This window comes from Oryzias latipes, chromosome 6, assembly GCF_053564925.1.
Source record: "Oryzias latipes strain Hd-rR chromosome 6, Olatipes_Hd-rR_3.1".
NCBI classification, from domain to species: Eukaryota; Metazoa; Chordata; class Actinopteri; order Beloniformes; family Adrianichthyidae; genus Oryzias; species Oryzias latipes.
In genome coordinates this window covers 25361523-25386117 of record NC_136242.1, presented here as the reverse complement: position 1 = coordinate 25386117, position 24595 = coordinate 25361523, and the positions used below count along the sequence as shown (strand labels likewise).

At 36.2% G+C, this 24595-nt stretch overlaps 1 long non-coding RNA gene across 1 annotated transcript in view; it reads right to left on the bottom strand.

The window, feature by feature from the left end:
* Positions 1 to 18423: 18423 nt before the first annotated feature.
* The window catches only part of LOC144992470 (uncharacterized), a 57219-nt gene continuing 51047 nt past the window's right edge, over positions 18424 to 24595 (bottom strand). Inside the window, exon 5 of the long non-coding RNA XR_013656445.1 lies at positions 18424 to 18548. This is a non-coding gene — a long non-coding RNA (uncharacterized LOC144992470). The remainder of the gene's footprint in view (positions 18549 to 24595) is intronic.

Below are 24595 nucleotides of genomic sequence, written 5' to 3'. Positions count from 1 at the left end.
TGTGCTGACTTCTTTAAATCCAACTTGAGCTTCATTATCAGGACAAAAACAAGTGGTGAAAGGTGAACTTTTTCTCTGAACTGAGGCTTTATTTAACCTATCGTGACGGCCAGCATATATATCGCTTTCCTTTGCCGCTGAAGTCGAGGTGGGTGCCGGCTCAGTTGTCATGTTACCGTGACAATGTGCCACACCACGTATCAAATAGTCAATTTTTTGTGAAAAAAGCAATCTAAACTGAAAAAATAACAAGAATAAAGTCCTAAAAACTGATAGAATATTTATAGAATATTTATTTCTTTTGTAAGTGGGATAATGGTCTTCGAAATGTACGTTATGAGAAATGAACGCACTTGGCGTCTGATTTTTCAGGCCTTTATCCCTTATGCACACTGTGTTGTCACATCACTCTACACGCTGTTATCAATTAGGCCTTCAATAGCCCGCCTTTCTTCTCAGCCAATCACAATCGTATTTTCCCTTTTTAACTCATAAATAGTTGTTTTTTCCGGATCCAAGATTGTTCGCCAAATCTCACCCACTCTATTTCCACCTGGAGTGATGCTTTTGAATGGTCTGGCCTCTAACCACCATCAGGCTCTGGGATGTATTCATCCCAAGCACGCAATACATCAGCGGCCCAGAGTCTAACAGCTAAAGATCATGAATTTCTTTCATGCACATTTTTCTGTAGCACAAATTAAAGTTAAAACTTAAATGTAAAATATTGAATGGGTTAGGGTTATATCAGTTCACAGAAAATTCTCCTCTCAGGTCAGGGAGCTAGCAACCAATGAAACCATTTTTTTAACTATACCTCATATTTTTTTTATCCCAGCAGTCCAGTCCATCAAACAGTCAAATCCACTGTAGCACTCTGTAACTATTAGGACCATTGGGTGTACAGGCAGAAGCATTTGAAGTAACTAATCCAAAGTGGAAGTGATTTTGACTTTTGGAGCTTTTCTTGCACAAAGATGTTTTTCTCGTGTAGTGGGAGATTACTGACTGAGATGGATTGTTTTTACCGCTGACCTGAGTGCTCTGATGCCCCATATTATTTGACACAGAACTCCACAGTTGGTTATGAAGTCTTTCTCTTTTTTAGAAACTGTTTGCTGGGTCGTGCGAGGTACTGACTGGACAACAGGAAGGTCAAAAGAGTCCAATAAATTGACAGGTTGTGACAACACCACCAACATGCCGAAGTCTGCGCATTCATGATCATTATGACTAAAAGGTGAAAGCAAATTTTACTGACAAAAACAAAATCAACCAATGCCAATATTGTACTAATATTGTCCTGCATCCCCACTAAAAATCAAAATTATACAAATCTTGCTTACAATCATGGACTCAAACTACAGTCAACCCAATTTTCAAAATAAAATTACCTTAACATAATAAGCTTTTTAAAAGGGTCTTGTCTGAATTAAATGAGAAAAAAAATTCTTTGACCCATTAACACTTTTACAACGTGGCTTCAGCTCCAGTGTTGACATCCTTTTGACTACCCTAACTCTTCAACCAATGACACAATTAATATAATTTTAGTGGATTCCTCAAAATCAACAAAAATTATGTTAATTATGTATGTCAAAGAGCTTGACTTATTTGTCAGGTTTGCTTGTGTGAAAATATTATTTTTGCCAAGTTTAGATCAAAATGTAAAATATTCAATTTTCAATACTATACAATTTTCTGCATTTAGCTGGGAATGTACTGACAAAATTGTGTAATACTGTGCATAGAAGCCTCTTCTCTGCAGTCCTCATTGGTGTAAAATTACAAAACTACACATCATCTGGTCTTGTATGCCACTGACAGTTTAATGTTGGAGTCTGGGATATTTGTATGCAAACCAGCTGATAAGGTTATGTCTGCATCAATTTATGATCAGTACAGAAGAGAAAACAAGCTTGTGTGCATGTACACATGTGTTTCAATGAGCAGCATTTCTGGGTCAGTACCATATGCAAACATTTTATGGATCATTATGTATGCTGACAAATGTGGATGTATTGCGATAAACTATTTTTGACATCACAAAAAGTAGAAATGTGAAGCTGGTTCATATAGATGCTGAAAAATGTTATTTTGGCGTGGGTAGAACCATCTAACTTTCATAACTCTCTAGATTAAAAGCCATTTTGTTCCGTTTTTCTTTTTTTTGTGTGTTGCATTCATTCCTTATTGATAATAAGTTTTCAATTTGTATGGACAAGTTTATATGTTTCTCTTGTAAGTCTGCTATTCTATCAAAGAAGAAACATGGTAAAGACCCAATGATTTTTTACTATGTTTTTAACTAAAACCTTCACACAAAAAAAAAACATTATCTCCTTTATCTCCTTACTTCTTCCTCAAAAAACTGGCCCATTTACCATACTTACCATTTGTCTTCAGTCGCCTTCCCCGTCCAAATCGTTGAAATTACAAGGCCAAACAAACGTAACCCAATAGCCTGAGCGCACACAGTTTTCATCCTTTTTCTTACTCTACATCTCCCCGAGCCTTTTTTGAAATAGGTAGCCATGAATCTTCATTGCATTCAGTGGTGTGGAAAGCGCCCTTCTCCTAAATTACTATTGATGATGATGCCAGACAAAAAAAAAAAAATGAAGAAAAAAAGTGAACACAGTATGGAAATGGTGGGAGAAGTGGAGAGAGGTATGTGGTTGAGTACTGTGAAGTGGCATGGATAGGCTGTTGGGGATAAATCAGTCTACAATATGAAAGTAATTTTTGTTCAAGGATATGCACTGTAGGGTATTCATTATCAGTAAATAAATAGATTCAGGCCTTGAACTCATTACTGAGACTTCAAAAATCTGGGGGATGTCACTGAAGGCATTGAAACGGTCGACCTTGCCGCATCCACAAACAAAAGACAACTTTTCTTAAGGACAGTTTAGTGACACATAAATGCAGTCATTATTTAAATTCACGTATATATGATATTTTGCTTTTCCTTGTTTGATATTCCTCTTTGTTTTGTAAGGGCTAAGTTAGACTGGACACTTTTGGCTTGCTTAAAGTGAACAGCTGATTTCCCCCAATAATCTGGAACAAATTTTCTGTCTGGGTACACCCAAGCGGATCCTGGTCTGGAACCCATCTTTTGAGGTTGTCTTAGTTCGCTTCCAATTAAACTGAGCTTCGGTTTGCTTTGACATTCCACAGTCAGAATAGGTTTAGTGCTTGGAGCAGAACAACAGAAACAAAACGGTAACCGTAGCCAGGCGTTACAGGATGTAAACAAAATAGAAAGGCAGCAATCATGACGACAAATTGACAGGTTGTGATGACACAACACAATGCACATCCGTGCCCACCATACTCGGCCTCCTCCCTCGAACCGCATTCTGTGCAAAGACAGCCACCCCATCGAGAGAGGTCTTAACACCCTCCCCGAACGGGGAGGGAGAGACCCCCACTCGGTATAGACTGCTAGAGGGGTGAAAAATCTGCCGATTTATGCACCCGTCACAAAACGGCGATAGTGCATGAACCGTGCTTGATCATTGCGCTGTTTATATGCAATTTATTAATTTATTTAATTTATCAGTGATTTGTTCATCCATTGCATCATTTTAACGTGATATGTGCGTCATATACGCGATATTAAACTTATACATCGGTAGTACTTAAGAGAACTTTTAAACTGAATGCTCACCAATATCAAACAACAGAACTGTGCTTCTGCTTAGACTTTCTATCAGTGACAGTTTAATGTAGCAGAAAGGGACATTCATATGCAAAGAAGCTAATAAAGCTGCATCTACCTCAATTTATGATCACCACAGGAGTGGAAAAAAGTCTTGCCCACATCTACCCACATGTTTCAATCTGCATGATTCTTGAATATATACACACATTGCCTTTCGATCATTATGCATGATGTGAAAAAGGGAAAATTATAATAAATCCTCTTTGACATTCAGTGAAAGGTGGATTAATGTACTGCAAGCTACCCGGGCATTATTCATCAGTTAACACGTGTCATTCCAGCGAGTAACTGAGTCTTGTCATGCAAAAAAGTAAAAACTTAATTTATCTTGTTACTCTGTCTGTTTGTTTTAACTGATCATTAAATTTCACATTTCTCACAAGAAAATTAATGCACGTTGACAAATCAAATGAAATTATTAGAATAAAAATTTAAATTGTTTAATAATCATCCATCCATCTTCTGAAAGTGCAGAATCACTTTTGGGGTTACAGAGTTGCTGGAGCCAACCAAACTACTGTTGGGCAAAGGTGGTGTACACCCTGAACAGATCACCAGTCTGTTGCAGGGCCACACACTCATGTGCACACTTAGGGACAATTTAATTCAATTCAATTTTATTTATATAGCCCAATATTACAACAATAGTTGTCTCAACCCTTGATTGTATATTTAAAAGGAAATCATAAATGTCTTAGAATTTTATAATTATTGGCTAAAGTTAACAGACTAAGCTAAACTGGGCATCCCTGCCCTTAGACCCTACTTCTCAGTAAGGAAAAACTCCTGGAAATATTACTCTAAAATTTAATTTAAAAAAAAAACAGAGTCATTAATTAACCTATGAATCACGTTTTTGAACAGTGGGAGGAATCTAAATGTGCCCAAAGAAAGCAACTCCACTCAGAAAGGTCCCAGGTGGGATTCAAACCAAAAGGTTCTTGCTGTAAGATGAGACTGCCAACCACTGCACTATCGTGCAGCCCAATAGAGAAGCCATTTATTGCCTCAGATATCGGGTAAAGAAATGGAATAAAATCACCAAGCTAAGCTAATAAGGATGGTTTTTGTTATGCAATTAAGGTCTACATAATTGATGTAGCAAAATAATGAACTTAAAAGCCATTCATCATTCATCAGTTATTTATATATTGGATCAAAATAAATGTAAGCTTTTTTTCCTGCTCTTTGTGGTCTGTCTGCAGGAAAATGTATCAATGACCAGACGCAATTACTTTATTACATTATATGCCAACCTTACAGGGAAATAAAAAGGGGAGTAAAACACAGATCCAACTTGTAAAGAAAAAAGATTTTTGCTTAATTAGTTATTTTTGTCTAGCTTGTGCTCACATATGCTTCTCTTGGTGCCATTTCCCCCTTGGAGACCAAAGGGATGCAAACAAGGTTAAATCAGAGCTGGCAGAGAGTGTCTGTGTCTGTTTGTCAGCCTTTGAGATGTTCCTGGATGTCTTTCTGGGACATCTGCAGCATCCAAAGCGATTTCCTAAGGAAAAGGCTCTGGCCCACTGTAACCATGAAAAGCATGTTCAGAAAGCAGATGGATTTGACAGATTACAGTGTTTACAGTCCTGACACCTCCCCAAGTACAATGTCACCCAAAGACACTGATGAGAAATCAACCCTCTTGCATGTGCCAACATGAGTCACTTCCCTTTCTACCATTTTCCTCCTCACCATTGAGACCAATCCTTACTAAAAGCACAGTGTCTCCCAATTCTCCTGTAGAAGCTACAGTGAGCCCCAGCAAGCGTTATAGGCTCTGGCAGGAAATAAAAGACTCTAATCAAGACTTTAATACTCTATCAAACTCACAAATCTCCTTGTTTAACTTGAATCCCAGCCGCAGCAACGCCTCTGCTGTTGCTCTCCTTCTCTTCTGTTGTCTCCCGGACCTCTGATGTGAATAGCATGAAAATGGAAGCAATCCCTTTCAAAGATTTTCTAGGGGCATCAAAAGAACCAATGGGTCTTCATTATTGTAATGAGGCTACAGAAATGGCCTAGGCACTTTCCTCATTTAAGCCATCTCAGCCCATGCCCCCACTGGGAATACAGTCTTCCTCTGTAATAGCCTACTCTGTTTTAAGTCCTTTTCTCCCCACATTACTCCCTTTTTACCATTCCAGAAATGTACAAGAAGTATGAATTGTTTTTTATGTATTTATGTGTTTGTATGACCACAAGGAGGTAATTTCTCCCAAGTGGCAGAAGACAAATGAATACCACAATCATAGAATAAGGTACCTGGAAAAAGCAGTCTGACTCTGAATTTTAAAGATTGGAACATTGTTTCAGTAATCACATACATGCTCAAGACTTTAGTAAAGAAGGGAATGTATGGGAGGACACGAATAAATCTCTATTGTTTGTTTTTTGAGTCTAGAGTGAATGTAAAATTCTTACATTCCATAAACTGTGAGATTCTAACTGCACTAGACTCTATATCCTGCTTCTCAGACAACCCCTTCAATTCAAAAACTAAAAACAGAGGGTTCATCTGCAGGTTTGGGTTCTACCACTGAGAGATACATTGAAAAAAATCTAAAATTACAGCATAATAATGTAAAGCTGATGCAGCACAATCAACTTTTATGCAGAACATCTGTTTTCTAAAAGGAAAACATAGTCATGTGTCTGCCTCAGCACTTTTTAGCTTTAAAGCTTGGATTAGTGTTATTGCTTTTCATTTTATTGATTTCATAAAGTCTTACTGAAGAATGTTAACAAAGGGTTGAAAATAAAAGGTGAATGATTTTTTTACTGTTTTATCTTGTCTTGCACAAAAAAAGTTACAGAGGGAAGCATCAAAACACTTTCTTCAAACAAAACATTTGTATTTAGAATGTCTTAGCTTACAAGATAAAATCTGAACAAACATCTCAGGATCAACAGAAAACATGCCAAAGGTTGTTCGTATACTTGTTCAAAAGACCAAAGACTCTCCCCAAAGGCTAAAACAATTGATATATATTTATGCATCTTCCTATTTTAGAAAATGTAGATTTAACTAATTTATTAACATGAAAGATCACAGATGGTTCCAAATTTAAACTGAAAATGTTGCTTCTGTAGAGGGTTTATAACCACCAACTTTTTGACTATGCGTTGTTTTTCTCAGCACATTTTGAGATAAAAAAATAATGTAATTCATCCATGTGTCACAATTTGACATATTTGACTAATTTAATGTAGCACACAAGATTTATTCATCAGGGTTTTGGAGTAAAGAAAATGTTTCTAGCATGTCTCTTTCTCTTGGAGCTTAACATTTTCTTCTTTATTTGGTGAAATTATGCTAAAACTTGACATCTTTTTTGTATACATTTAGTCAGTTTACCCATTTTTTTTAATTCTATCAGAATTGATGTATAACACATTCTTTTTCATAGAGGAAAAGAAATATACAACAAAAATCAGAAAAATAAATGCTTATTTATGCTATTAGCAGTAATTATAAGATTAAACATTTATTTTACAATAAAAAAGCACAAATCGAAGTCTGTTATAACAGAGTGAAAGAGTTTATAAAAAGTGAAGGTTCAAGTTGTGTTTGGATGTAATTGGATGAAAAAAAAAATTTATCCCAACCTTTTTTTTAAGTCTATAGTGTGCTCTTACAATGTCTATCCAGGGTGCTGAGCAGACAGTTCTTAGAGAAAGGGTCAGCTGCCACATAAATCTGGGACCATTAAAACAAAAGAGGCTCTGAACTGCTGAGCTGGTGGTTTGCTTCTTACGGAAACCACCAGCTGACTGTTAACACTGACGTTGGGTATGGAAATAATATGGTGGGACTGGTTTGAAGCTAGGCCTGGAGGTAAGGTCACTGTAATGTCCAGAATGTCAGCTCCGTGCTTAGAGCAGGTTCATTCGAATGCCATTGTGAGCTGATAGCTTACAGTTGTCAGCCCTAACCTTTCACTCCACCACTGATTGCTGATACTTTCATAGATACTTTTATGCACAAGTCTGCACTGTGCAATTCATTTTAGCCTTGGTGTCTCACAGTAATTATGACTTTTTTCTCACATGTGCTTGAGGGTAAACTCATAATTGACTAATGTGCATTTCTAACAGTAAATGTGGTGCCAATAAATGGCCACACCTGGGGAGTGTATGTAAACACATCTAAAATGAAAAGGTAATATTTTCCTTGCACTCCAAATGCAATAAACTGCAATCCTTACCAGAGCTGCATTTGAGGGACAAGTTATGCAGATGCTGAAAATGAACATCCTGTCTTCAAATTAGAGTGAGAGTTTTCTTTTGGGCAACACTTTAATTAGCCCAATTGATATCACTCAGGGGACCCTGTTATCCCTGGGTGAAGTTACCATGAGCCATTAATTTGTGAGATGATTAAGATTAAATAGTTATTTAATTAAATCCAATTTAGGTGACAATTTCTAAAATACTGATGCTCTGACATGTGCAGATGATATTTATTTTCAATAGGAATGATTAAACACATACGCTTCTCTGTGTTTACGTTCACTTAGTCTGTATTGCCCACAGTACTTGCTGGTGTGTACCAATGGTGAGGGTTGATGGTACCGAAAAGATACTTTGAAGACTTTTGCTTGATGTGTTCTGAAATTTAGCTTAAATTGAGATAATGGCGTTTTAGAAGTTACTGCAGTTAATTTAGCACTCTGGGTTAAATAATTATAACCAAACATAAAAATACATCTAAAAGCAAAAGGTTTGAGCCTGGCCTGCCAACTTCCTGTCAAGGCAGGGCAGAGATGAACAGTGATCCTACAAAACTGCCTCTGCATCTGCAAAGCACAGCAATGTGAATGTATCTGAATACATTTATTTCCTTTTAAAAAGAGAGGATAAACAATTATAAATCAGTCAAGACATACATTACTGTTTGTTGAAATCAATAACCCTGCATATTCACCTCAAGGATAGACTTCTATGTTAATATAAAGTGAAAAAAACAATTTATATATAGAAATATTACAGGATGTCAGACTGTGTATACTACAGTGAGCCTGTCTTGTTCAGCTTCATTGCAATGACTGAGAGTAGCAACATGGATTGCCAGAAGAGAACGTTTCAAAAAAAGAGCAGATCAAGTGGGATTTGTCAAGTTATATCTAAACACAAAACAAAATAGTTGAGGAAGTGTGTTTTTACCAAACCATCTATGTTTGGTCTTAACACTTCCAAAAACATTAGCATTGAGATTTCAATTGAAAAGTCTCTTTCTTTTTTTCTTGTGGGCTAAAATTGTAAGAATGAAATGTTTGAGGTTTGAGCCAGATGCCAGCTATAGGGAAATGAATGCATCTGAATCAAGCAGGGAGTACATGGACCGCCAATAGTACTTTCCATGTCACAAACACAAGCTTTTTCCAATGACATTTTTTCATCTGATCCTGATTCACCACAATTTCAATAATTAAATAATCGGATACACGGTTTTGATCCTAATTTTCTTTGTACATGTCCTGTATAGGGAGAAAAATGCGACAAGAACATGTTAAAAACAACAAAAACACAATTTTCATTGGAGTGGGTCTTTAAAACAAATCACATGGTATCCTTCCTCTCTCCTCACCGTGAGCAGAAGGGCTTTAGTGTTTGCTGTGATAATATTTATCACAGCAGCTTTATCTGTTTATTCCGACCGCCTTTAACCATTATCCGTGCTGTATCCGTGTGCATCTTCCTGCAATGACAAATGTTAGATATTAATCCTTTAAGGAGATACAGCCCACAGATCAAAGCGAAAGCTTAACAGTCAAACGTCAAGTTGCCAACGTAGCTCATTTCATCTTGAAACAGCACACATTTTCAAACTGTTTCATCTACCAATTAACTTAACACATACATGGAGATGAATGGAATCCATTATCTTTCTTTCCCTCACTTTGAAGGTCAGCCAACTAACTTTTAAAAGTTATTGTCCAAAAATGGTCTCAGCAGTGGTGTTAAAACATTTCCCCTTTCAAGAGCCACCTTGCTGGTTGTCTGAAATTTCTCATTTGGAGTTGACAGGGTGCTGCCGGGAGCCGAGCAGCATCACTCAGCTCTCTGGCGGAGGCTTCTATCTCTCATTTTCTGTCTCCTCTGCAAATACTCCCCCATTCGTACTGGCATAACCCAAAGACAGTGCGGCTCTGCAGCGTGGGCTCCCCCGCTCACAACAACAAGGAATGCTGGCAGGCATGCAACAGAAAGGTGCTCTAGCCGTGCTGCTGCTGCAGAGACGGTGGTGTTTGAGCTCCAACTGACTGAGGTGCCTATGGAAATTAGTTTTTAAAATCAAAATTCAACCCCTTCTTAGAAAAATCCAAATAAGTTAGAAGCAAAGAAATGGGGGTGACTGTGACGCGCTGCAACGAGCGGAGAAGTAGAGGTTTCAGAATACTAATTTGGGAAAGTTTTCGCAACAGTTTTTTTCACCAACCCAGATGACATTGTCATGAGCTGTGGCCCATGACAATGTCCTTTAGCCCTAAGACTTTTATGAAGTAATTAACAGTTGACTTAGAGGGATTAGGCAACATGAACGCGCTTTTGTTTTGGTGACCTTGGAGAGGTTGACTAATCTCTTTAATTGAGAAGTTGTAAACACCATTGTTCTCACTTTGCGCCAATGTCAATTTGTTCCTATTTGTGGAAGGCTTCTCTTTTGGTATCTTAAAATGTTTATAAGATGACTGAGGGTATTATGGCAATCTATTTTTCTCAAAGCGTTTGGCACCTAAAGACACTGCTTCCATGTGAAAAACTTTTGATAAGGAAACCTCTCTTTAGTGTATTCTAAACAAAAGCTTAAAAAACATAATGGTTTTGTTTCAAAGTCACATTTTTGATAAAAAAAAATATATATATATATATATATATATATATATATATATATATATATATATATATATATATATATATATATATATATATGTATGTCCAAATAAGTTTTTCTTGTCTGAAGTACTTTGCAAAACAGCAGCAAAAATGATTTTAAATATTCCTGCTTTAATATCTTTTCTCTTTTATTTTTTTGGTGTTTTACAATACAATGATGGATTTCCCTGTCATTGCCTGCCTTGAAAATCCAGTTTCATACATATTCAATAAGGTCTTCTAAACAATTTTTACATTTTGTCATCTTCAATGATGCATTCCATTAAACTCTTAGGCAAAGTGTTTCATGCCACCTCCTTTGTTCTCACCACCACCACATCCTATCAGTTTGACTGCCAAACGTCCACAAGCCGCTATTTATAATCAAATCTTTTTAACCTTGGCTCAAATGGACGCCTGCTTCCCCAGGCACTGATAATGGAGTAAGTTCATGTGATATATTAGTAAATGAAGATATGAAGTTGAATGATATGAATGCACTAAAAAAACTCCAGAGCACAAGCGCCTGAGCTAAGTGGAATACATTAATCACTGGATCCCCGAGGCTATATCAGTTCATGCTAAAGCAAATGTTACTCTTCATTGACAACAGAAAAAAAATGGATGCAGATGTCACTTGTTCTGGAAATAAATCAATACACAATTGAACAGCTTTACTACACAATGGCTGGAGGCTCATTCGAGTTTATCCAAATTGAATGCACCTGTGTTTTTTAATGTACTGTATGAACTGTACCATTTTGCTGACATGAAAGGAATAAAAGCCCCACAACGCTGACAGGAAGCAGAGAAAGGCTACATTCTTTGTGTGCATCCTTTCAAATGTGTACACCTTGTCATGCAGCAGATGATGCCCAAAGTCACCAGTGCAGTTTCAGCGAACAGCCTCTGAGAGTCTGTTAAATCCTGATTTAAACAGTATCACCATGTGGTAAGTGAACCAACCAATAAAAAAAACGACGCTTAAGATACAATGACTGTCAGCATTTACGTCACAGCCTCGGCCTCCATGTCCCTCACACATTTACGTACACATTTTTTTTACCGTTTGAGCCGAATCCTCGGATGCAAGAAAATCAGTGTTAAATATAAAAAAAGGACAACAACAAGAAAAAAACTAGCATATGCATATAGATATTCAGCAGTTCAACAACAAAAGTCAACTTTTAACATGAAACATTTCTTGAGCTTCAAAATAGTAATAATCAGATAAAGAGATATTAGAAAACCCCAAAGGCCTAGTTGGTGAATCTTTAAATAATTAAAATCGTTTTTTTTTTATTATTAGTATTCATAATGAGATGGCAAAAAAATAAGAAATAATGAATAATGAAATGACACAGTTATGATTGCTTTCATGTAATAGTTTAAAAAGTGCTTATTTATTGTATCACACTTCTAACTTAGGATAAAAAAAGTGTTGTGTTTTTGTTTTTTTTACTGTTGCAGTTTAAATTTCACAGAAATACTGAGCATTTGATGTTTAAGATAGATAAAAAGGATGGATCCAACTGCTCGAATAAGAGCATCAGTTGCAACTCCAAAGTCACAATAGTCTGTTCCTTCACTGGTTTTAAAAAGACAACAAGAGAAATGGAAGTCTTTGTGCTGAAGACAAAAATTGCTTTCACCTAATCTCAAATTGTAAAAAAGATCCAACAATTTTCTTTTAAAGTGAAGTTTTATTGGTGATTTATTACAAACGTTTTTTAGATAATCGGCAATAAATATTTTTCACGACCTAAATTGGGCGACTTTTTATCTAAAACTTAGCTAATGAGATGAATAATTGCACTTGAGGAAAGAAATCCTCTATGCTCAGCAGTTCATGGTCACCACAGCTAGCAGGTCCACGTTTGGGTCTTAGCTGGGGCCTTCTGTGTGGGTTTGAAAGAGTTGGTGTCTCTTTTCAAAATCCCTAAAAAACAGTTAGGATATTTGAGATTCTAAGTTGTCCTTAGTGAAATTCAATGAAGCTATTCCTCTTTTTGTGGCCATTTGACCAATGAAAAATCTGCCTTTGGTTTCGTTTTTGCTTTGGCAAAAGTATGTTTACTGATGGGCAGATATAATAAAGTACTTTTTTTTTCTTCTTCTATTTAAAACGAGGAAGTCATGCACACCTCCAGCCAAGGTAGGAGAAATGGAGATTAAGTTCAACCAGCTTTCAAAAAATCTTATTGTGATGAAACACCTTTGCTGCTCAGTAGGAATTCTTTTAACTGGGTTAAAATTACACATCTTCAAAAGTGTCATCCTAATGAATTATACATATTTTTCTCATTTGTCTGTTTTGTGCCACCTTGTCTTTTGTGTGTTCTCTGTAGTCCTCCTGCCTGTGAATTCAATATTTATCTCAGCAGGCTACCCAAAATGAAGTCTCAATTCCAAAAGTTTGTGTAAAGAAAAGGGGGAAATGAGCTTTGAACCGAAATGAGCAGTTATATTTGCCCTGGAGGTATTTTACAAATAGTGAATTTAAACCCATTCAGATCTCAAGCATCTACTTTATGTATTTCACAAAGACAAAATGATTAGATTAAGACAGTGCTAAATCCATATAAAGTAAGAGATTTAACACCAAACCAGCTGATCTACACACAGTATTGATTATTAGCCCGGTCTCTTTGGAGGACGGCTATAAACAGGTTTGAGTTCAAAGATCTTTTTTTTTTTTTATATTTGAGATTTTAGAATTGTCTTTCAAATATAACCTTAGGTATAAGTTGATTAAAATGGTTTTGAAGACACAAACAGAATTTTTTTTTGTTGTTTAAAACATGTTCATGTTACATTTTTCTCATGATGGAGATGAAGAACATAGGGTTTAAAGTTGCATTTCTGAGTACTTATTATTCAAATATTTGGGATTTAGTAGCAGACATGTACAAGTTAATACGGCAAGCCATAAGCTTCCTGCCCCGCTCTGTGTACGTCTTCATTTTCCTCATCTGAGCTGGCTCAAAACTGTATGGCTGAATGGCTCCAATACTGCTCGCCATTTTTGTTGAACCAGTAATGACAGGTTAAAGGTATGAGGGGCTGAAGGCGTGTGAGAGAGTGCATTAACAGATGGATGCTGGGAAGCAGGGACAGGCTTACTCCACACCAACAGTCCACAATTAAGAGGCAAATATCTGAACTATGGTCGCTCTGCAAAAATTTTGTGGCTAAAAACCTCGTAATCATGATTAAAAGACCACTGGGAGCTCTTTAAATAGATCAAAAAGTAACTAAAAGGTTTGTATGAACCTGTAGCATTCCTCATTTAACAAAAGCTACAATTATCCTATGGAGCAATGTGCTTTTTTGCAACATTTTACAAATGTTGTGGCTGTGTTGTACATCATTTTGAACAGGAGCTGCTTTGAAAACACAGCTTCAAATCAACAATGCCCTGTTTTGTTAAACGTCTCATCCCTTCACTTCTTGTTGCTCGTGTTTCTTCGTCACCTTGTCTGTTCACATCTGTCTTTGTATACTTCACCTGAGTTTTCCTGCCTTCTGAGAGCTGCTTTTCATTATGTTAACATTTTCTCCATGCCCCCCTCCTCCACAGCTCTACCTCATGCTCCTGTCATGATGGGGGAGAGAAAGAGAGAATTAAACATTTCTGCATCTTTTAAGATGGCAAAAACCTCCAGACTATGAGGACATTTTAAAACTTGCATTTTTCACAGCTAAAAAAATGGATATCATTAACACATAGATAAAGATGTGTTACTTAGCCATGTAAGTAGCTTCATTAAAGCAGTCAGATTAGAATATTAATTAACTTTCATAAACAAAATGTACAACCCAAAATCATGTGAGACAGCTGGTCTGGTTTCCTTCATCACCACCATCAGAAGCAACCTTTTTCCCATCTGTGGTGTTTGTGGTATACATATTATTCAGCAACTCAGTGCTAAATTTAAAGAGTTTTGTTTTCATGAAAAGCTAATCTTACCAAATTGTTTTAAAAGTAGTTGTGTATTTCGTCTTCTTGGTCTTTGGCTGTATCTCTTATATTAGGCTGTTGAAGCCTGTATTTATTTTGTGTTGTGAAAAAGAAAAAAAGTAAAATCGCTTGTATTTTTTAATTGAAGTAGAGGCTAATTTAAGGTAATTTTGAAGCCAAAGTGGTTTTATGTGTATTTGCATCAATATCAAAGGGTTAAGCTAAAAAAAAAAATGCTACAAATATGTACTAACTTAGGTTCTATACTAAAACATGTCTTTGCAAAAATTCGTTTTTGGTCTTTTTTGTCCAAAGGGAAATATTAAGGAAATATAGATAAAGACAAAATGATTCGGTAACCAAAACAAGCAAGCAAAAACCAAACTTTTCAGGCCAGACCTAGTTTGATTGAACAAGATAGCGTCTGTCCCACTTTGAAAAAGGTCACATTCATATCTGGGAATGTGAAGCAATTTATTGTCCATCAAAATTCTTTTGTTGAGAATCGACACATTTCTGTGCCGCTTCTTCACTGAGAATTCTGTCTACATAAATAGGTCAAATACAGTCAATTTTTAAACCTCAGCACAAGCACATACATTAGAACAGAGTTTTGTTTAGCAATCTCTGAACATCAATAATTTTAAAGCTATTTTTAAATCATTTTTTCTATCGAAAGTGGCCAACAGATACATCTTTAGCGTTATGTTACTGTTATATCCTCTGAATTTGCATCCGTTGATAACTTATTGGTAGATCAGATGGATAGATTTTATACAAATTTAAAGCATTTTATGGCATACTTTATTTTATTTCATTAAAAACAGATAGTATCACGGAAACTGTGATGGTAAAGGTTAAAGTTGTTATGGTCGCCTGAGACGTGAACAGATCCAAACACTGGAACCAAGGAAGACACGCACAGAGCTTGGCGAGTAAGGATTTATTAAAGTCTGTGGAAGTAGCAATGAGTCCGTGGAGTCGTCACAGAGATAGCAGCGAGGCGTAAATATGAAGGTGAGTCTCTTCAGTGATGAAATTGAGTGGGGATTTTGTTGAGACGACGAGTAATGGAGTTTGATGGTGGGAGAGAGATGGCTGGAGTCGTGGCTTGGCTGGAGGTGCAGACAGGTAAGGTGGACTTGTAGATGTGGAGCTTGTGATTGAACCCAGGTCGGGACTTGAGGAGTAGATGTTCTGTAGGCAGATCGAAAACTTGGATGAGAATAATTTCGAGAAAAGATTAGCTTGGAGGCAACGTGATAACAATTGATCAGGTACTGCACCAAAGAGGGCAACAAACTGGCGATGAATACTGGAATGAGGCCACCATATATACAGGACAGGAGATGAGGTAAGTGATAAAAGTGATCATTTTACAGCCTTAGATTACAGTCTTATGTCTGAGCTTGTCCTGTCAGATCTCAGTGCTGTGTTTGACACTATTGATCACGCATTTCTGTTACTGAGGATTAAAGATGTTGCCAGGTTGCACAACCGACATTACCCTTCTTTACAACTTGAGATGTTCATTAAAATGCTTTGTGCATCTTGGGATGAAGAGGTTTTCTGCAAAAAAAATGCTACATTTTTCATTTTTCACATAAGGATGAGGTAATGATGGAAAAGTAAAAAATTGAATAAAAAGAAAAAAAAATCCTTAATACATTTATTCAAATGTATTTGTTGTTTGTATTTGTGTTAATTGGTTGTAATACCAAGTCTTCCTTACACTCTATACTCATAAGGGTCTGCAAAAAACTTTAACTGAGACTTTTTACTTTCTGAAAGCAGCTTCAAGACAATACATTTATAAAAATTGGAACAATTGTCTTGCTTTGTAGATATAATAAGTCATGCATATGTATTTTATGCGCTGGGATGCAAACTAAATGGGCATCTTTACAGGGGGATTTCTAAGTTTTCTTCGTTACAATTGTCTCATATAGATAGCTTTACCAAAGAGGAAACATATTCATTTATTTGTTTGTTTAAATACCATTCAGCAGAATGCTAGTTGTCTAAATGAGAATCCAAATTATTTAATTCTACGTATTTCTTATTTTTAGATTATTAATTTCCATTGTCAAATAGTTGAATTAATTAAATTCTATTTGGTTAAAAAAAAATCCACTGTCACCAGACAGGTATAAATATATTCATCAGGTATTCAGATCATTCTTAAGCCACTTTATATGTTTAGTTAATACTCACTTTATTTAATTGAAACTGTTCAGCAAAACTTAATTGAAATCAGTTGAAAAGCAAATAGCACTGATTCAAGGTTTGACCATCAATGGGAACCTTTAAGGAAATAGTATTTACCTTTGGTTTCTATTTTTTTTTTGTAACATTGCATTTTAGACATAAAAAAGTGAATTGCTACTTTTTTCAGGTAGAAGATGAAATCACTCATATATCATCCATTGGATAACTGCAAAATTGTGTTTTAATTATGAAATGAAGAATTTAACCGGTAATAAAAGTTGTTCCAGCCCTCACAACAAGCTAACGACAATAATGATAATAATTTAGGATTTTCTGACGAATAATTTCTAGCTCATTAAGTTGCTTTTAGGCTCTGCTATGTCTTAATGATGGAAACTTTGAAAAAGACACAGATTGAGGCTAAAGACTTTGCTCACTATGTGTCTGCTATCCTATAATCAATTTCAAATTCTATTAAGAAAGCTCTGTCCTCAGCAAAATTTCCCCTTCATTACAAGCTTTAGTCTCCGGTTCTTTTTTGTATCCACTTTCCTTCAACAACACGCTGCTGAGTCCTTTAATTCATTTACCCATGCTTCCTATACATGCCAACAGCATAATTGCGGTGGTAATGAACATGAAGAAGCAGAAAATTGGTATGGGAATAACGTTAGCGACTCAACAACGCGTGCATCTCCTTCTACCCACCATCTTTTAGTGTATGCATGCAAGGTCTCCCACACATACACGAACACAGAAAAAGCACCGGGCAGAAACTGATGCATCAGCTCAAGCATCAAAGCTCCATTTCCTGGTAAGCCTGATTCGGGCAGCTTTTTGCCACTGTGCAGCTGGAACTTCTGAAGCTCAAAGGTGGTCTAAAGGGATCTCTCTGCCCTTTGAATGCAGTTTTAGAAAGCCAAAGCTGAAGGTCTTGCCTTTTTTTTTTTTTTTTTTTTCAAATAAGCCTCACTTGTTTATCAAAATAAAAAGAAAGAAAAAGACTGCCAATTTTCAATGGTATTTCAACACTGAATAATGTTTTTTTCACAATGTTAACATTGGAAGGTAATAGAAAACTAAAAAGACGTCATTGATCAGAGCCCAGAAAGAATGAATATGAAAGAAAAGAGAAATGTTCTAAAACTCAAAATAAATAGTTTTGAAGAAGCTTCCGGATCCAAACTTGACGACTGGGATTGTGAAGCACACAGTGTGCCAGAGCAATGAGCAATGGTAATTAAGATATTTTAAAAGTTTAATTTTTGATCAACAGTATTTTATAAGTCGACACTGAGAATGTGGAAGCATTTAATGGTTTCAGGTGTTATGGTGCTTGTCAGTCTCCTCCCCCTCCCCCTCCTGCGCTGCACCTGACTCCACCAGCTGGGACCAATTCACCTCATCAACTGCTTCAGCTCTTAAGGAGATTCAGCCCCAGTATCCAACGCCAGTTCGTTGCCCCTTATGGTGACTAAACCTGGGCTCAGTCTAAGCTCATGTTTATGTGTTCAAGTCTTGCCTCGAATCTAACTGATCTCTTCCTGCCTCAGGATTCCAGCCTCCAAGTGTCACCAGTGTGGAAATCAGTTCGAGCACTCCTGCATTCCTGTGGAAACTACAACCTCTGCAAAGCCTCAAGCCGCAGTCCTCCCCAGCTTCATACCAAGCCACTGCCATCTCTCCTGGAAGGAAAATAAAAAGTCTTACTTGCCTCTCACCTACCGGTTTCCTCATTCTGGGTTTCAGCATCTGGGTCTGTCCATCCTACAAGTCATGACATCAGGGTTAGAAATGTCTTATGTTTGAAGAAACCTGGTCACAAATCAGATGAATAATGCTAGCCATTAGCATTTTCTACAGTTTTGATTCCACCAGACAACAGGTTGTGCTTTTGAAAGTTGTACACAATGTTAATGGTATACACATTTATGAAATGTGTACTCCAGGGACTCACGTTTTGCTAATAATATGGCAAAAAGTTTATCAAACTCAACAGGTGAATAAGTTACTGCTTTGATCATCTTTTGATCATTTTTTTAAAGCTTTCCCAATGGTCTTTTATGATCATACTGTTTGTAACCAAAAGGAACGGTTGTTTTCTAAGGCATGGTTCCTGCAGAGTGACAGTTCATAAGAAATTTGCCTCTAAGTTGTGGTGGATAATATTTTTAGAGTGGGTGCTTTAGACTGGGAAATACTTTTTTCAATAAAGCTTTTAAAAGTAACTAGAGCGAGATATATAAATTGAAGTATAAACATTAAAAGACACTGTAGACTTTTTTTTCATTTCACTTGGACAGAAAGTAGGAGGGTGGATGCAAAATATAAGTTATGACTTGCAATTTCTGCCTTGAACATCAATAACAATCCTGCATGGCAAACAGCTCAAGAGGAAGAAGCTTAATGAACAAGATCTGACTGTTTTTTTTTAATACAATCTTAATCTTTGTGCTATCTTAGATGACCCCACTGTTGCACTGACGTGTTCTCCCTACCATGACAAAGGTGGATAAAGGTGGAAAGATTTCATGTAATCCACGGAGGCCAGTGAGGATCACAAATCATTGAAGAAAAAAGGTTCAGAGCACCGTCTAGTGGGTCTAGATGACCCAACTCCCAATGTTAAAGTGCATAGGATAGCACAAGGGATACAGACCAACTCTGATCACCTTTTGATATATTTACACAGTGACACACAGTGGTCTTTTAATTATGATTATGCTGTTTTAGCCAAGATCCAAGCTGTCATTTTCTAGGACATAGTTTCTGCAGAGCAGCAGAGAAATTTGCCTTTGAGTTGTGGGTGGAACTGCTGACGTGAAGTGAGTCCATCTTCACTTCCCGTTATCTGCTGTTTCCACTTTCTCCTACCAGCTTACAGCCCTTCACAACCCCAACCTAACTTTGTTGATGCAACTTAAATGTCGAGCAACATCTGAATTATCCAGCTGACAGATGCCAGCTCAGCTAATAAAAATAAAGACATGGATCACCAGAACGGAGCACAGCAGGAAGTTCGCGGCTTGCTGACAGAAGCTTCTACGTCAAAGCTACAAGCTTTTTCAAACGATTTCTTTTGTCTGCTCCTGATTCACAACAATTTGAATGAAAAAATACTCAGAAATGCAGTTTTGAGCTTAATTATTTTTACATATGTCCTCCAACAACAGAGAAATGCCACAAGAACATGTTAAAAACACCAAAAACATATCTTTAAGACCTCAACAGGGCATGTGTATTGAAGACTCCAGTGAGCTGAACTGAGAGCAATCAACAGCTAAATCTAACCAAATAACACTAATCTGAGGAAAGCAATTTTACAATTCATGAAACTGTGTTGACAAAAAAATAGTGTAGTGATTTTATTACTTATTAAGGCAACATTGGACAACATAGCATGCAGAACCTGGAGTCCGTTTGTTCGTTTGAAATATGCTGGAACAGAAATACAATCAATGCTTAAAAAATACTTGAATGCTTTGTTTCCTTAAAATATAAAAGGTTCATTTTTTAAAGATTTGCATAACCTTTTAGTAAGTTAGCTTTATTGTAATGCTCCGTTATTACTCTTATGCATAAAACATAAGAAAAAAAATACAGAATATATAAGCCCATTCAAATGCCAAAAACATTTCATTTTAAATTGTGTCACTTTGACATGCGGGCATAACCAAACTAAATTAACCCCCACCCACACAAAGTCTTACAAAAACACTCAGATCAATGAGAATTATGATCTTATGACATTGAGTATAGAAAATGTTAAATGAGGAAGCTAAAGTGAAGCTAATATTGTCAAAAATATTCAGTTTCAGTGGAAGAAAAACAAATTTAATTGCACAGTTCATAAACACTCATAAGTAATTTGCTTTTTAAAGCTTGCAAGAGTGATCTCACTGCCTTTGGATCAAACATGCCCCAAATTTACTGAAAGTTGTCTTTGCTTCTAGGTGCAGCTCTGTGTTCCTCCTACCCCAAAAAGTGTTTTGCATTTTTGTTTGAACAGAGGCAACAGCTCCAGCTTCATGTTGGCTTGCAGGAAGGTGTTTCTTTTCCAGAGGAAAATGAATAAGCATGGGGGTAAATTGGCCTTATTTCGCCTGAAATAGATCATGACAAAAATTAACCATCTTGGTTATACTAAAGTAAACATTCATGCACCGTGCATAACCTAATATTTTAAATTACGTAATTTGTTTTTGTTTATTCATTAATTTATGTCAGAGTGTTTAAATATGTCATACTTCATGCACATTGTTTTCCTCCATCCTCCTACTCCTTCTGCAGCAAAGCATGATTTGTAATTAAGTTATTTAATGCATGCGTGCTCCCTGAAGCCCCTGCATGAAAAGGATGACAATTGCAATCTATGATAAATGTTTGTGTCTCAATAATATTTTGTCGAGTTTAAATCATTTGAAACTAAATCATCTGAATTTTTACCTTCCCAACTCCACCAAAAAAAAAAAAAAAAAAAAAATTGTCATATCGTTACGCCTCCCACATTTTCAAACTGTCACAAAACAGCACGAAGAGGACACACATTGCTTCAGGGAGAAATATGCATACTAAGATATTGTCTCTTTTGAAAATACATCCGAGACCCCTTGAGTGCTGTTTTTGCAGTGCTGAGCACACCATCGTACCTTGAAGTGGGTTAGAGTGACACTGTCAGGACACACGGCTGAACTTGAGTCACCTATCGCTCATAAGTGACAAAACAGCTTAACATCACTTAGAGAAATCTGGTCTAGGTTTGCAATTATACATGCTTGATAAGCATTAACAGGCTGGCAAGATGTATTTTAGTGTGTGTGCAGAATCTTTAAGAAAAAAAATCCTCAGGGACACGTTAAATGATTCCCATGGAGAGGCAAAGAATCTAAATAAATGATCTGTAATTCATTTTTCCCTGGCTCAGAGGTGCAGTAAGCACAACCGTAATGCAAATGCACGTTAATTATGAAAACATGTGCACATATACCTACATCTTAATCAAAATCTTATTTAAACTAAATGTTTTGTCCATGGGACCAAAATGGGTCAATTATATCACATTCATTCAGTGCAGAGAATTTTTTTTTCCAAAGCATTTACATTAAAAGTGGTAAACAAACACAACGGAAGGGGGTTAAGTGAAAACAAGCTTTCAATTAAATGTCTGGGTGATTTCACATATATAAAATATTCATTTCTGCAAAAGTCTCACTTTAAACAGTCATGTCTGCCATAATAGAACATACAGAGGAATAACGTAAGTGACTTTAAGCAGTAGTAAATTTAAAAATTTGTATTTCTTACTAGGGTGCACCGCATGTTTTTTTCATCACGGGGAATTATTGAATTTGTGTGGGTCGTACATATTCTGCGGGATCTGACAGAGTCTCTGATAGGATGTTGAACTCAGCAACCCTCCCGACTGAAAGGAAATGCAGTTTCCTCAGCATGTGCTTCATTTCCACTATCAGCAGCTGCAGCTCCTGACAGGAACAAAACTTTACAGATTTGTCAAAGATTCCTTGTATAAAAATGCAAACACTTGCTTACCTCTAGATTGGTCGACACCACTCTGCCTCTCCATCTGCCCATTTTTGCACCAAAAAAAGGAACATCTGTGCTAAACAAGCAGGATTAAAGCCCCAGTCATAACACTGCAGAAAAAACCATTAGAACTAATGAAGTGGTCAAAGAAATCCGCCCTTAGCTTACTGAGAGACTTTTTTTTACTTGAATTTCTCATGAATTCCCATTGTAATAAATTACTTAAATTTTGCCTTACTTTCATGTTACTTTAGACTGCTATTTATGGATAAAAATATATTTAAAGAACCCTGTTCTTGTGGCATTTTCTTTTCTTTTTTAGATAATATAGGACGTATATAAAGAAAATTAAGCTTAAAATTTCTCCTCTTAATATTTTCTTTATTCATTTCTTAATTTATGTTGAATCAAGAGCAGACAACAAATAATTTCGTTTGAAAAAGCTTGTAGCTGTAGTGTAGAAAATACAATCAGCAGTCCACAAGCTCCCTGCTCTGCTTCATTCTGATGCATCCGCTTGTAGACAAATAGATCCATGTGACTGGATAGCTCAGATATTTGCTTGCTATTTTTGTGGCACAGATATCGTCAGGTTCGGGTTGTGAGGGCTGTATGCTAGAGCGTGTAATTAGATGGGTGACGGGAAGTGGGGGTGGGCAACACTCCCGTCCACAGCTCAGAGGGGAATTTCTAATGCTGCCGCTATGCAGAAACGACAGGTGTTTTGGGAAGGATTTTAAAATAGATCAAAGGATAAACAGAGTGGGACTATGATTTCAAATTATTATTATTTTCATTTTTTTTTCGTTTTATTTATTTATTTTTATAATAATTCTTTTTCTTTTTGATTCATAAAACAAATTCAGGTACACAGATATTTTTATTTACTAAGAAACCATAGCCTTAAGCTCCTACTCTTGTTTCCACAATTTAATGGCACTCATCTCACCTCCAGCGTCTTTCAGTACATTGGAAATGTATCCACCATCCTTATGCACTCTTGGTGTCTTGACTAAAAAATTCAAAAATCAGGAATAGAAAATCCAATACATAAAAACAACATCAACCTTCAATTTACTCAAAACACTGGCTGGAAGAAACATCTTAAAAAATATATACTTTTGTCCTGACAGTGCTGCCTAGGCTTCTAAAACAGTAACCTCTGCTGTCTATCATAACCAATTAAACCACTGCTTGGCTTTTTGCAATTTTTAGAATTACTTTACAATTACAATTTTTGCCATTACTGTAAACTTACTATGGTTGATTAATATTTAAAAATAAACTGTATGCTTAGAATAGTGCTCAGAAAAATTACACTGTAATTATTAAATATAATCTGTCACTTCATGTCATTTTTAAAATATATGTGTAATGATTTTATTTCATTTGAATAAATCTTACTAAACTGGACCATGACTATGGTACATTTATTAGTTTGAATTAAAGCATTACGATCTCAAATATGTTTGGTTGGATGTATACTTATGCATACTTATGTAGTATTATCCTTTGAGACAACTTTGGGGGTTTATAAATCTACTAGATTCCATTTAAATAAATAGCTGTACTTATCCTGATATTTAATAACAACCTTGAGATTGCCCGTTTCATTTTCCATCCCGTTCAACATCCCGTCCCATTTTCCAGCACATCAGGATGCATGAATTACCTTCCTGCAGCATCCTCTTTAAATGCTCAAAAACAGGTTGGGGGCTGCTTGGACACAACTGGAAGCAGTTTAAATAAGGCTGTATTTTAGTACTACCATTGCTCTTAGATGACTGCAGCCACATGGCAAAGCATAAGTAATTTATAGAAACATTAAGATTTTAAATTTAGAGGCTCTGTATAGAAACTGTGCTCCTCACAATAAAAAAAAAAAACAGTTGAGAAAATTATTTTTTTGTGACTTGCTTCTAAAATGTTTTTATTTTTGCATCAACAGTTAAAGGAAAACATATTTTCTTCCAATTAAAGACATTTTTTTAAGTATGTATGTCCTTGAAACACCTCTAACCAGCAGAATAAAATAAGACATTTACATTTATTAACAGAGCAGGGCTGTGTAGAATTAAGGATTTTAGCATGTGAATGTTGGGATGTTCCTGAGACAATGCATGCATTGTGTTCAAAAAAGTAAACTTTTAAACATGAATCGATATTTATCATCTTTTTTGGGAAAACGTTTTGCCATCCCAACTATATCAGCTTTCTTAACAGCCAATATGCTGAACGCACGGGTTTTTGAATCAATAGATCTTTTTTTC